This window comes from Desmodus rotundus, chromosome 11, assembly GCF_022682495.2.
Source record: "Desmodus rotundus isolate HL8 chromosome 11, HLdesRot8A.1, whole genome shotgun sequence".
Classification (NCBI taxonomy): Eukaryota; Metazoa; Chordata; class Mammalia; order Chiroptera; family Phyllostomidae; genus Desmodus; species Desmodus rotundus.
Window position 1 is genome coordinate 63,008,904 of NC_071397.1, and position 13,587 is coordinate 63,022,490.

General features: G+C 35.5%; 1 protein-coding gene across 2 annotated transcripts in view; it reads right to left on the bottom strand.

Annotated features, from left to right (window-relative positions):
• The window catches only part of CDK19 (cyclin dependent kinase 19), a 146,349-nt gene that overhangs the window by 71,099 nt on the left and 61,663 nt on the right, over window positions 1–13,587 (bottom strand). The gene's annotated exons all lie outside the window — the stretch shown is intronic.

Here is a 13,587-nt window from a genome sequence, read left to right on the forward strand (position 1 = left end):
GCATGAGGTAAAACTAGTAAAGGACCATCCCTATTCGTAATCCTGGAAAGCCCTCAGAATCAAAGTTTAAGTGTACTCTCAACTCAGGCCTGGAAAAAATGAGATAAGGAAAATTGATTAAGTAATAACTGATAACAGGTAAGGCCTGCAATATTATAGAGACCTAACTAGTTTTACTTTTCTTAAATCTTTTATCTTAACTGGGTAATTTAGAAAAAGATTTTAAAGTAGTGGCTTAAGTTTATTTTTATCTGTGTTAATAAAGAAGTAAATATTTTGTTTATAGCAAACACACCATAATTGAGTGAGACAGAAAAAGTACTAACAATTGAGAAATAGGCTCTTCAGACCTGAGTCAGACAAAGACTTAGTAGCAAAAAAGTCCACTGATTGTGGTCCTCTTATAAATCACAGAATATTTACTTCTAGGTTCTGAGGAGTAACATGGAATATATGGAGGTGTTAATAATAATAATACCCTGCATTTGCATAATTCAAGAAAGTCTAGAAGGCACTCTCATATAAATTAAATCAGATGCCATTTCCCCCCCTAAAACAGTAAGCTGGAAAGAATAACCATTAAGTAGGGACATCTGAACAATATTAATAATCATAGTGTAGGTTAGCATTATAATACTGGGAACTGTTCAATAAGTAGGAAAGGCAGAACCATATAAAATATAATTGTTATTTACAGTTTCTCATGAGGGATATCAAAACATATTATAAAAGACAACTTAGGTATAAAAGATTCTTAAATTGACTGTAATAAACACTAAATTGTTCTATAATTAGTAACCCCAGACCCTTGCCGCCCCCTCCTCTCCTTGAACCACCTTTTCTCCCCTTACTGTTAGAATGCTTTACTCTCCCTCCCGCAGTACTCACCCTTTAAATCCCATCTTCACTATTTTCTTATCTAGAAAACTGAGAACACTATACCCCAAGTGGCCTCATTCCATTTACAGTATGATTCTTTCAGAATGTATTCATTCATAACTTTGTAGTAATAATTATACTCAAAAATGTGTCTTATCTCCCTAACCAACACCAAGCTCTGAGGGAAAGGACCATATCATATGTCACTGCTTTACAATCATCATCATCCAGACCAGCATTATCTCCACCCCTCCCCTCTTCTTACATGTCTAAAAGGCATCTCAGAGTCAACATGTCAAAAAAAAAAGCTCCTTCAAATTCCTGTACAGCATTACTTCCTTGGGGATATCCTCTTGATATAATCTCTTATTATTTTGCCACATGCTTTCCTTAGTTCTTATCACATTGTGCAAAATATCTGTTTGTGTGAATATTTCCTTAACTATTTTCCCCAACAGACTTCCAGTGCCTAGTACATAGAATAGCCAATATACTTACTGAATGAATAATAGTAGAATCTAATATTTGATGAACCCCTATATACCAGACACACTATGTTAAATCTTTCCATACTATAGCTTACTTGATCTTCCAAATCTCATATTAGGTAAATAATAATATTATTACCATCCCTGATTTTACAAAGAAAGAGAGATTAATAAGTTATCCAAAGTCACAAAGCCATTAAATGTAAGAGCTAGAACAAGAACCTAAATCTGTCAGACACAAAAACTTATTCTTTTAATCATTAGTTGAATTTGCCTCCCTCAACCCATTGCCTATAGAACTAAATAAACATTTGTCAATTACTTGAAATGTTTACTCATACTAAACAGACAGATATTAAGATACTTTTGAGTAAGGGCAAAAAACTATTTAATCAGGGCTTCTCTTCATTTGGAAATACTAATCCATCGAGTTCCATAGAGGGTCCGAGAAAGAGGAAGGTGGCTGTTCTGGGACTAAGTAGCTAGAGAAACAGGCCTCCACTGGTGTGAGCAGGGCTCCGTCCTAACATAACAGAAGCCTTGCTATATAGGTAACTATGTCCCTATTTCTGACTTCATTAGGAGTCAACATCCAAAGCCAGGGTCTCTTGATGGGACTTATTACCCTCAAATTAACTGTGGGTTAGGAAAGAATCTTAATGAATTCTCAAAGTGTTTTTCTGTGTTCCGTTTAACCTGACTGACTTACCAAAGGAGTTAACAATTGTAGTGTTTTACTTCCTGGAAAGTCTAATCAGCCAAAGACAGTGGGAGGAAGCCAATGTCTATCCGAAAATGCGTAGATAGAGAACTGATTTGAGTTTGCCAAAGATCTACTAATATGAAGTGTGTGGGAAACCTTCTTTAAAAAGTAGTTAAGTATGAACAACAGTCATACATATAAAACAAGTTCTAACTCAGCTTTCTTAACTATTTGATTTCATTAATCTAATTAAGGGTACAAATAAGCCCATAATAAGCTCTCATACATATAGTCTAGATGTAGGGGAGAAATCACTTTCATAGGTAATTAACAAAGAAACACTACCAGGTAAACCCAACAGATTGGAATAATGTCACACCTAGATTAGTGCCAACTGTTATTTAAAAATTAATTTACATTTATAGTTAAATTTATTCTGATTCTGAGACATCTTTGAGCCTTACTACTCCAAGTGACATCTTCATACCAGTGGCATCGGCATTACTTGAGACCTTGTTAGAAATTCAGGATATCAGGCACCACCCCATACCAACTCAATAAGAATCTGTATTTTAACAGAGCCCCAGGTGATGTGTAAGCCCATTAAGTTTGAGGATCTCTGGATTATAGAATGACCAGCTGTGATGATGTTGGAGACAGGCTAAAATACAAAGAATATAGGCAAATACACAAAGACAAAAAGCAGATGAGTGGTTGCCAGGGATAGCAGGATAGGGGAAAAGGAAAATTACTACTGGCTACAGTGTTTCTTCCTGGGGAGACGAGAAATGTTCTGGAATCAGAGTAGTAATGACTGCACAACCGTGTGAATACACTTAAAATCAATGAATTGTACACTTCAACAGGATGAATTTTATGGTATGTGAATTCTATCTCAATTTTTAGAAAAGATGAATATTAACAGCACTGGGCCCTTTGCAGTCTCTCCCATGAAGATGTCTAACTGGTTATTTCAATACTATATATATATACATATGGTTGGTTGCTTTCAACAGGAATTGTTGGCTATTAAAATTAAATGTAGAGAGTTACACTGAAACCCATTCTTTTTTACTAAAACCATCTGACTTTCTCTTTCCTATTTGTAGGAGCTATTCAATGTTTAGTAGTTGTATTTTGTATATGCTATGAAAGGTAAATCATCTATCTCTTCATAAAGAGAAAAGAGAATAATGAATAGCTTGAGCCAAAAGGAATATATTATAATCTAGACTATAATAATTCCTTTAAATTTTACAGTATTATATTTCTAATTATAATATTAATATTACATTATCTTCTGTACCTTTCCCAAACTAAGCAATCAAATCTGTAAAATTTAGGTCACCATCTTCACCTAACCCCCCAACCCCTGCGCTTCTCTGTCCTTTCGCTCAGTAAATTGTGCCACCATTCACCTAGCCGATCAGGAGAGAAACATTGTGGTCTACCACATCTTCTCTTTCTCCATCACTAAATGTTTGCTTCCTCCAACCCCTCTGATGCACTCTAATACAAACCACTACCATCTGACATTCTGACTTCATTAAAGCTTCTTAACAGGTCTTCCTATATTCATTCTTGCCCCTTTCCAATCCACTCAGAAGGCAAAAATGGCTTTAAAATTTAAACTTAAATTCTCTCTCTTAAAAACCTTCAATGGCTTCTTGATGTTCTGAGGATAATCTTTAGTAATTTACAAATTCATTCAGGATGGCCCCAGCCTAACAATTTTAATGTTTCTACCCACAATTCTTCCTTTTCAACCCAAGCATGTTAGACTTCTCTCATCCCTTTAATGCTCCAAGATCTCTAGTCTTTATTTTGTACTTCTTATCCTACTCATGCTTTATTGAGGTAAAATGCACAAGTCTTAAGTGATCAGCTTGTACATACAGTAAAATACACAAGTCTTAAGTGCTCAGCTTGAAATCTGACAAACATATACACCTACATAACCATCAACCACATCAAGACATAGAACATTTCCATTGCACATTAAAGTTCCCATGTGCCCCTTTCTACTCAACCTTTCCCTCCACTCCAGATAACCACTATTCTGATTTCTATCACAATAGATATTCACACTGTTCTTGAATTTCATATAAATGAGATCATACCCATATGTATTCTTTTGAGACTGGCTTCTTTTACTCAACATTTCTAATATACATCCATGTTACTGTGTGCATAAGCTTTCTTTCTTTGAGAGTTGAATGGTAACCTTTTGTACAGATATACCATAATTGTTTATCCATTCTCCTATTGGATTGTTTCCTGTTTGGGGCTACTCTAGATAAAGTTGCTATGAATATTCTTAACAAGTTTTCTGTGGTCATATGCATTAATTTTTCTTGGATATTATATACTTAGAAATTGAATTGCAGGGTCATACTAAAGGTATATGTGTAAATTCATCAGAAACTGTCAAATCTTTTTACCAAATGGCTATCCATTTTATGCTTCCATATCCTTACCAAACCCTCATATCCCACCAGCAATGGTATAATCAGTCTTAATTTTAGACATCCCAGTGGATGTACAGGATTTTTCAACCTAGTTTAATTTTTTTATCAAAATAATCCATTTATATTATCAAAAAACAAAATAACATAGCAGGGATTATAATCAAACAACCCTCTGATCATTCCATCCCCTACCCTATATAAAACTACTTTTAATTTTCTCTCCTTTGGTTCTTTGGTTTGATTCTTTCCTATCTCTAAGTGTTTATATCACTGTTCTTGATTTACCAACTCCTTTCTACTTCACCCAACTTTAAACATTGATTTTCTGTTAGTAGATGAACTAACACCCCTATCATCATCATTTACCCACACCCCCATCTCCATCATCCCTCGCCATCTTCTTTATGCAGATGATCTTTTTGGTTCATCTGTTGTTTACTTTTAAAATTATAATTTTTCCTTCATTTTTATTGAATTTATTGAGGTTACATTGGTTAATAAAATTACATAGATTTCAGGTGTACAATTCTATACTATATCATCTGTATATTATATTGTGTGTTTACCACCCCAAGTCAAGTCTCCTTCCATCACCATTTATGCTTCCTATACTCTCTTCTACCTCCCCCTACCCCACTTTCCCTCTGGTAATCACAATACTGTTGTCTGTGTCTATAAGGTTTTGTTTTTCTTTCTTTTTTTTTTTCTTTTTTCTTTTTTTTTTTGCTTAATCCCTTCACCTTTTTCACCCAGCCCTGCAACCCCTTAAAATTACTCTTAACACCAAATTTTTGTCTTAACCCTGGACAGTACCTCTATTATTCAATTCATATATTAGTGAGGATAACCCTAGCTGCTGCAATAAATAAACCCCAAAATTTCACAACATAATTTTACACAACATAAATTTACATATTACTGTTGTAATAATTAATTAAGTTGGTAGTCTTGAAGGGAGTTAAAACAGTACATTCCTGCATAGTTGTCCAAAAACTTCTGGGCCTTGCCCTGGCTGCACAGCTCATTTGTTTGGAGCATCATTCCATGCACTGAAGGGCTGCAGTTTGATTCCCAGTCCAGGCACATACCTAGGTTGTGGGTTCAATCCCTGGTTGGGGTGCATACTGGAGACAACCAATATTTCTCTCTTACATCAATGTTTCTCTCTCTCTCTCTTTCTCTCTCTCTCTCTCTCAAAATCAAGGAAAACATGTCCTCGGTTAAAGATGGTAAAAAAAAACAAAAAAGAACCTCTGGGACTTCCTACATGTTGTTTCCTCAGGCCAAATGCCTTTCCAACTCCCTTGTCCTTCACGCAGCCTCCTCATATTGTCTTTCAGACTTATACTACCACAAAACACCCAAGCAACCCTCTCAGGCTCCCAAATATAGGCTAGATTCTCCTACAGCACTCTGGTTAACTGTTATGGCACTCATTAAGTAGTTTTGAAACTGGTGTTTTCTGACCTGTTTCCTCCAAAACTATAAATTTCTTGAGGGAAAGTGAAAAATTTGCTCACTACTATATCCTCAATATTTAGCATAATGTCTTGGTAATAATATTCAAATATTTCATGAAAAACCAACTTATTTGAATAATTATTCATATAAATATTATTTCTACTATTTACTCATTAAATTATACATGGTTATGGGAAGGAGAATTAGAATGAATCCAAAATTTTAAATAATAAAAACACATACTATACAAAGTTTAATTTTTCTTTCCAATAATTTGTCTAAGCAGGAAGTTTAAAACCTTCTAGTACTACTGAGAAAACTTTATCAGAACACCACAGCCATTAGTTGTTGTTAATATTGTTAAAATAACAAATTCAAATAAACTCTTGCATTTATTCAATAACTTATTAAGAGCCATTTTGTTCTAAGCACTGCACTAGATAGATTTCAAATATTTAAGAGTGAATATATCGGACTCAACTGCTGAAATTTTATGGAAGCAAAGTGACTCTATACTAAAAACACTTTTAAAATGCTAATACATGGATAACAACAACAAAACCCCCCCACAACAATGGGAATCTCAATTCCGTAAAGCCACTGGATTGTTCATTTTTGTGCTAGAGGAAAACAAAAGTATTGCAAATTATTAATAATTTAAAAGTGTAACTGTTTATATAATAAATAATTTCTTTATGCTTCTGAGAATGAATCTACATACCATGCATAACTGAACAGATAGGAAGGCAGTTCCTGATAAGAAGAAGAAAAACAGATAAAAAGTACAGTCTTTGTGGTATCACAGTTGTGGAACAGACCTACTTTGGGCAAATGGTAAAAAAAAAAAAAGACAGAAAATACATGACAGAAAGAAATAATAAGAAAATCAACAGATAGAATAAGCAATAAGAGAAAAAGTGACATGAAAAATCACATGACAAGATCAAAATACTACTTGGTATACTAATAAGCTTCACACATTTTGAATTCAAGGTAAGAATTTGGGGAACAATTAGAATTTTTCAGAATCTCCTACTGAGTGTGAAGCCCACAAATTAATCAACTCACACACACCACATTATACATCTGTGTATATAACAGTATAGATTTAACACAACACAAAAACAACGGTAACTCAAGGCAACCCAAAACCACACACTGAGCATCAACTCAATTACACATTCCACAATCAAGTATACATCTATGACTGATGAACACTTAAGATATTAATAAAAATAATTTAGATAATAAAAATGCCCAATTCTTATATATGAAAATGTTATTTCATCATAAATTTATTTGTATTTTTAATAATAAAGGGGTTATAATGATTTTTTAAAATTATTCATATATGTAAGTTATATCATCTATCAATCTCAGTTCAGGATTTTCTGTTGGATAATGAATACCCAACTTTAAGAATTCTTTCTGAGTGAGGAAGAATATATTAAAATAAACACTATGCCAGCAATATTCAAAGATCAAAACCACAAGTGGAGATAGGCTTATTAATTAAATTATTTTTTAATATAAGTGGTATGGCACATTTCTCAAAAAGACAGATAATCCAAAGTTTTTTAAAAAGGTGACAAAACAGCTTGTACCCAAACTTCAGTTACTTACTACTCTGCAAATAAGATTTTCAAACATGTTTTTCCTTTCTAATATTATTCTACTATCAAGAATACCCAGCATTATCTTGGGCAAGTTTAATAATTTACAGTCATTTTGTTTCAAACATTAATTTACCTTAAACCATTTGAGTGATATATTATCTAATCACATCTCCAAAGTCTATAAACTACAGAATTTCCATTCCTCTAAGGGGGGAAAAAAAGCCCTTTCGAATTTTGAAAATTATTGAGCTATTAAGTATGCTAAGAAGCTTATAAAAAATTATTTGCTTTATCAGTTTATATCATTTCCATTATATGCTGTTATAGTAAAACAGAATTATAAACAGAATTCTGTTTTATTATATATACTATATATAACAGAATTATTGTTATTTACTATATATAACAGAATTATTGTTTTTCAACAATATTTTTCACTTTTTCAAAATGTAGTCTTTTAAACTCTAGTTTGTATCTATTAAAGTTCTACTGCATCTTTTTAAATATATTTTATTGATTATGCTATTACATTTGTCCTATTTCCCCCCCTTCACTCCACTCCATCCTGAACACCCTCTCCCTCCCACCCCTCCACCCCCATAGTTCATGTCCATGGGTCATACATATAAGTTCTTTGGCTGCTACATTTCCTATACCATTCTTACCCTCACCCTGTCTATTTTCTACCTACCAGTTATGCTACTTATTCTCTGTACCTTTCCCCCCTCTCTTCCCCTCCCCTGTTGATAACCCTCCATGTGATCTCCATTTCTGTGGTTCTGTTCCTGTTCTACTTATTTGCTTAGTTTGCTTTTGTTTTTGTTTTAGGTGTGGTTGTTAATAACTGTGAGTTTGCTGTCATTTTTATTATTCATATTTTTTACCTTCTTTTTCTTAGATAAATCCCTTTAACATTTCCTATAATAAGGGCTTGGTGATGGTGAACTCCTTTAACTTGACCTTATCTGAGAAGCACTTTATCTGCCTTCCATTCTAAATGAAAGCTTTGCTGGATAGAGTAATCTTGGATGTAGGTCCTTGCCTTTCATGACTTGGAATACTTCTTTCCAGCCCCTTCTTGCCTGCAAGGTTTCTTTTGAGAAATCAGCTGACAGTCTTATAGGAAATCCTTTATAGGTAACCGTCTCCTTTTCACTCGCTACTTTTAAGATTCTCTCCTTCTCTTTAATCTTGGCTAATGTAATTATGATGTGCCTTAGTGTGTTCCTCCTTGGGTCCAACTTCTTTGGGACTCTCTGAGCTTCCTGGACTGCCTGGAAGTCTACTTCCTTTGCCACATTGGGGAAGTTCTCCTTCATTATTTGTTCAAATAAGTTTTCAATTTTTTGCTCTTCCTATTCTCCTTCTGCTACCCCTATAATTTGGATGTTGGAACGTTTAAAGATGTCCTGAAGGTTCCTAAGCCTCTCCTAATATTGTTTTTGAATTCTTGCTTCTTCATTCTTTTCTGGTTAGATGTTTCTTTCTCCCTTCTGGTCCACACCATTAATTTGAGTCCCACTTTCCTTCGCATCACTATTGGTTCCCTGTACATTTTCCTTTGTTTCTCTTAGCATAGCCTTCATTTTTTCATCTAATTTGGGACCAAATTCAACCAATTCTGTGAGCTTTCTGATTACCAGTGTTTTGAACTGTGCATCTGATAGGTTGGCTATCTCTTCCTCGCTTAGCTGTATTTTTTCTGGAGCTTTGATCTGTTCTTTCACTTGGGCCATTTTTTTTTTTTTTTGTCTTGGGCGCCTGATACGTAAAGGGGTGGAGCTTTAGGTGTTCACCAGGGCAGGGTAATGCTCGTTGCTGCACTGTGACGCTGGGGGGCAGGGGGCGGTGATAGAGAGCAATGGCACTTACTCTGCTCTCTTTGGGTTTTTGGTCACTCCCTCCACTACCCACAATCAAATTGGGCCCTTCTGATGCTGATTCCCAGGTGGATGGGTTTGTGTACGTTCTAGGCCCCTGTGGATCTCTCCAAGGAACTCTCCCTGTGAGCCTGGGAGTTTCTCCCACTGCTGCCTCAACCCCCACAGGTGTTTTCACTCAGTGGTTTGAGGCTTTATTTCTCCCAGCTGGAACTCTGGGTTGTGGGGTCTGTCACCTGGTCCACCAGCTGCTGCCTTGCTGGCCAGCTGCAGCTTTTCCCACCCTGCTCCACAATCCGCCACCTCGCTGGGTCTGCCAGCCACCCGCCTTGCCAGGAGTCCTCTCTGCCTGGCTGCCCGTCTCCACCCCTCCTATCGGTCTAGGTGAGTGTTTCTTCTTTATCTCCTTGGTTGTCGGACTTCCATTCAGTTCGATTTTCTGTCAGTTCTGGTTGTTTTTTGTTTTTAAATTGTCGTGGTCCTTCTTTGGTTGTACAAGGAGGCACAGTGTGTCTACCTTCGCCTCCATCTTTGCCAGAAGTTCTCTATTGCATCTGAACATTGCACTTTTCTGATTGTTTTTTGTTTGTTATTTAGTCAAATCTATATTAAAAATATGAACAGCTTATGTCACTGATAAAAGAAGAGATATAAGGCCAAAGCAACAGCATAATAAATAATATGTGAGACTATGTCATTATGATAATCCACTGGTACTTGAAGTAACTAAACTCCTTGACCTAATTATGCTAAATTCTTTGCTTTACTGTGTTGTTATATCTAAACCCTAATTATGTGCTTTCCCTGTTTCTGATACCTATCACTTTAGATTACCCTATTCACTCGTTCTTTCCACTGACTCAAGACAGCTATTGACTAGCCAAGTGTCTCCATTCCTCATTTACCTGGTTCCTTCTGAAACCGCCCAGCTGCATCCCAGGTCCCCATTCTGCCTTAACTCCTCATTATCCCCTCCCTCCTCTTTTTCTCCAAGATAAAGTCCTAGCTCCCAATCCTCACTTCCTGGACAATGCAATCTCTATTCCTGCCTCTGGTTACCATAAAACCCCTTAACCTCTGACACTATGGCCAATCTCCCCCAATCCATACTTTAGTTTCTAATGCCTCAGACTTCTCACCAATAACCTGGACCTAAAGAGGCTATTCCCATTTAGAAAACTATGGAAAGTCAAGGTGTATCCTGGCATATACTATTTTAATTCTGAATGTGTTTCTACATAGAAACAATATAATAAGTAGTCCTCAGGCTCTACAGTATTAGAGTACCATAGCTCAATTACCTATAGGCCAAACAGGTTTTTATAGAATAGATTGGTAACCTGGGCATCATTTATGTCAACGTTTCCAATAACTGACTTAACTTTCACTTTCCTGTGAATACTGCTCCGTATTCTCTCAGCAGGCAGCAATGTGTTACAAAGAATGGTGATCAATATCTGTTAACTGACTAATATATTGGGGGGGGGGGTGCTGCTACAACTGCATCTGCTGCTATAGTATATTTTAAATACAATTTACCATCAAAAACCACAACAAATTGAGTTGTTTAAAAGAGTATTTACTGGCTCCACATTCATTATTACTAAGAGCACTCAAAACTACTTTCCATCACACTAATGAATTCCACTTAAGAGAAAGGAAGAAAGCTTACCTTCACTGAGATCTGATTATTAGCCAAAAAGCTTACACCCTTTATCTTTATTACAATTATTGGCCAAAAAGCTTACACACTTTAACTTATCTTTACTACAATTCTGTGAGATTAGAACATGAAGAAATTTAGACATGAAGAAGCTATGGTTCACAAAAATCAGATATGTTGATAGTTGGTTTTTAAGATGAATAATTTTATGAGGTGAAAAAAGAGAATGTACAGACTGAGAAAGATGTTTAATTCCAAATCCAAATAAATCAGAATAGGAAGTCTAAAGGATGAACTAGAAATGAGAGCGGTAATTAGCCATATTTAGATGTAGTATGTACCACTAAAGTACAGGTAAGGGCCAGACTCTGGTCTCATGGGCAACTCCTCCTTTCCAAAACTTGTAAGATTCTTGAGTATATGTGGAAAGGGGTATTTTGTGAAAACATTTAATGATATTTAGTTGATATTCTGGTTACAGAGTGGAGATGAGAATGACCTGGAACATTAGCAAGTTAAGAGGCTCAGGGGTTCTGAGAATCATGGCAGCTGTGGACTGCTGCATGGCCTGCTTAGCCTCATTCCCCTTTATGACAGCTTCATTTCTATAGCTACCTAGAAAATGGGTCCTGGTACTGATAGCAACTTACCCAAGATATACAGGAATACTGGTGAAGTCCAGATACAACCCCAAGTCTATCTGAATCCATAGTCCATATTCCCTCCCACTTTACAATCTGAAACCAAAGGCATGTTTTGTTTTTTTTTAATAAATACTTTTCCCTACTTCCATCTCTTATTTTGAATCTAGAATTACCAAGTTTATGTTGAATGTTATAATTTGGTATCTTCTGTAATAATGCACTAAAAATTAATCACATAGATTCTTTAAAATGATTTACTTTGACCACAGTGAAAACAATTTCAACTAAAAATTTTATTTGATTAGAGTTTAAATAAGGGAAAATTATTATCATTATCAGAATAAAAACAACCATGTACTGTGCTAATTTTCAGGCTCTGAGGTAAGCCTTTGTATACCACTATCAGATTTATTTTTAGTCCTTTATCCTGCATTATATCACCAGCATAATTTTGCTTCAATATTATTCAAGGGAAAAATAAACACTAAAAATAAGGAATAGCCAATTAAATCTAATCTTATTAGAGCAGGAATATGAAATTGATCATTTTTATATTTTTAAGAGAACTGAAATAATTCCACTGACTTTCTTTGCAGGGAGGGATACTGCCAAAAGCAGAAAGACAATTCATTAATTTACCCACCAATTCTTCACACAGAGAAAGGGGTTACACTATAGCAACCACAGGTGCCTAAAGGCACTATTTCCAATCAACCAGTCTATTTTCCCTGGAAGAGTCTGGAGAAACTGGGAAGTTTGTAACTGACAACTTCCCAGTTTCATCTATAGATGTCAGTTACATGTATGATTTGTGTTACCACACCCATCCATCTTCCCTCACCATAAGATATATACAAATAAATACATAAAAAACTGGTTTGTGAAAGCAGTATTATCTCTTCCTAAACTGTTCCTTTTTACTGTTGTCACCCTTATACAAAACCCAGAAACCCATATGGCCTACCTCTTTTCTACCCTTGTCAATAGGTATTTAAATCTGCTTCTGAAAATATAAAAATTCACCACTTAGTTTTCCCAGAGGAAACATAAAGTACTGTAGCTTGAAATATAACACAAAAGGTGCTCGCATGCATCTACTCACATGCACACACACAAAAAAACAACTTTTAAGAGACTCGTGACCTAAGGCAGACAGAAACAGCACAGGACTCAAGAATCTATCTGCTGGATGACTCCTTTTACCTGGCCCCCTGTACCGTTTGAACTCTTAAAAACAAAAAGTGCGATAGAATGGTTCTTCCCTGTGCACAGACGCTCTATCCATCTCCTGCATTCGTCCAAAAATAATCCTAAATCCCATCCCTGATTTGTACATTTCATTTTTCATTATAATAGCAAGAATATACTTATTTTTCCAAGAAAGCTAAATATATTATATACATGAGAAAAATACAGTAATAACTATCACTAGCAATGCAAGAAGAAAAAAAAAAAAAACACATTTGTAAAGAGGAAAAAAAATCTCCCTGGCTGGTGTGACTCAGTGGATTGAGTGCCGGCCTGTGAATCAAAGGGTCGCCGGTTTGATTCCCAGTCAGGGCATATGCCTGGGCTGCCAGCCAGGTCCCCAATAGGGGGTGTGCAAGAGGCAACCACACCTTGATGTTTCCCTTCCTCTCTTTCTCCCTTCCTTTTTCTCTAAAAAATAAATAAATAAAATCTGTTTTTAAAAAATCTATGCCAAGTCTTCAATCATAAAATAAACTTCTGTTTGTTTCTGAGAATACAGGATCACACCAAAGATCACATTTTGCTCAAAGGCAA